Here is a 2160-nt window from a genome sequence, read left to right on the forward strand (position 1 = left end):
AGCTTTACACTTTCTTTTTTTTCTTTTAATTTTTTAATGTAAATGATTTCATGTAACACTTTGGTCTAAAGAAGAGATGGCTGATCCTAGAGCTCAGTCGGGATTGAGTTTTAATATGAGGTCTTTACCTTCAAAGAGAGCCTAAATAGTCCTTCAGTATATTTATGATAGGATTTGCATTCGATGCTTCGCCCAGTTTCTCAAAGATGATCCCATCCATTCTTGCCTGGATTCCCTCCATAGATGTCAACTCTTCAAGTAGTATTTTTAGAGTTCTGTCCACCCCAACAATAGTACCCCTATGCCACTCAAAATCTCTGGCAACGAAGGGGATGGTCTTGACACTTCAACCAGTGTCACCTGCATCATTATCAGCATAAACAATGAGACGGGCACAGAATAAAGAGTTCACAAAAAGTGTCATCATGAAGAACTTTTAGAGACGGAGTAATTGGTATTTGGAAGCACATTATCATTTGGTTGTGGTTGACCTACAAATAGGACTGGTGGTCTGCCAAGCTTACAAGCCTTACTTCCCTAGAGTACGGCCACATCTTTGACAAAAATGTCTTCCTCAAATTTGAGTGACATTTAACTTGGGCACTAGCCACCTACTATTGCAATTCAAGACATTGTACTATTGTAGCCATGGTCCATAAAGATGTGGTATTTCAATAAATGCAGTGTTATTCAATAATACATGGGCATTATCTCAACAAGGCATCAACAAAGCATACCTATCACACGAGTGAGAATTAACAGAGATGGCAATAATTAAGAACTATGAAAGAAATTTTGAATGCAAAAGGCAGAAAAGTGCCACAGCACAATAGAAAGAAAGAGTTGGGAGTAAAATTAACACCAAACATTAGAGAGGTATGAGCCATAAAAATAGAAAGGAAATACCGGTTGCTCTTGGGGAATGTTAGCCTTTTGCTTTGCTATGGCAACTGCACGGCCCATTCCACCTAAAGCATCAACAAAGTCCTCGAGAAGCAGCATCACTTCCGGTCCAGACTCTTCCTTGTGCATTTTCTTCCATCTTATCTACCTATACATAAATGAAATAAATCAATCAATAATCTGTATTGATAGTGTAAAATTCAAATAATTCATGTTAAAATAAAAATAAAATAAATAAAAAGGTTAGTAATAGAAAAATTACAGGCATTGATCTTGAATAGGCTGCTTTATCTCGAAATTGTGTATAAGCATGCTGGGCAGACTTTGCAAAAAGCTCTGCTTCTTCCGGCCTATAACAAATTTGCATTTAGAATGAGAAACAAATCAAATGTTACTAAGATTGTAGCTATCAGTGAAAGTTTGCTCTTTGATGCTAAATGAGGGAAGATCTAAAATTAATTTACCCTTAACATAGCAAAAATTCACTTTTGAATTTTTGAGAACCCAACAATCTGAAGATTAATTGTCAAAGTTATTGACTTCTATTGCCAAGAGTGTTTTTTTTTTTTTTTTCGGGAATTTTTACAAAACCTTGTCATTCATCAGATAATATGCCCCGAAGTATAAATAATGTATTTTATCATGGAATTATCTGCAAGCACTTATATGCAAAACATATATCTTGTAAAGTTGTAAATGATCATATCAGATGTAAAATAAAATCTGTCATTATTCTAGCGAGTACTTTTGTAGCATGATGTAGAGCACAAAGTACATGCTAGTTCCTACTTCCTAGTGATCTGTAGACGTAGTTCATTTTAGGAAACCTTGCCCAAGCATGCAAGACAAGAACTTTCACCTGAAAGATCGCTGCTCTGCCGCAGTGAGCTCAGCAAACTTTCCCCTTGATATGATCTCCTTATTGAATCCAATCTTTTCATACAGCTTTCCCAAATTGAACTTCCCTATCAAACAAAACTACATTATTAGGTGCATTTCATGTTACAGCTAAGGACACATTGAGTAATTATCTAAGTGTGCTATAGATTCTAGCATCTATCAGCTCAAGCATCACATGAACATTTGATTTGATCCATAAGATATGTTCACTGCTGTGAAACAACAACAAAAAATAAAAATAATAATAATAATAATAATAATAATAATAATAATAATAATAATAATAAATAATTCATTGCATTTATTTTATTTTTGTTTTGTTCAGGAGCAAATAGATACAGTTCAAAACTCATTCTT

The 2160-nt window shown here is 34.4% G+C and overlaps 1 long non-coding RNA gene across 1 annotated transcript; it reads right to left on the reverse strand.

Moving 5' to 3' along the window:
• Nucleotides 1-296: 296 nt before the first annotated feature.
• On the reverse strand, nucleotides 297-1891 carry LOC110722251. The gene is made up of 4 exons (XR_002511564.1): nucleotides 1763-1891; nucleotides 1166-1253; nucleotides 907-1051; nucleotides 297-360 (listed from the first exon to the last, which is right to left on the reverse strand). It is a non-coding gene; the product is annotated as an uncharacterized LOC110722251 (long non-coding RNA).
• Nucleotides 1892-2160: the final 269 nt, after the last annotated feature.

Source organism: Chenopodium quinoa, unplaced genomic scaffold (genome assembly GCF_001683475.1).
Source record: "Chenopodium quinoa cultivar QQ74 unplaced genomic scaffold, ASM168347v1, whole genome shotgun sequence".
NCBI lineage: Eukaryota > Viridiplantae > Streptophyta > Magnoliopsida > Caryophyllales > Amaranthaceae > Chenopodium > Chenopodium quinoa.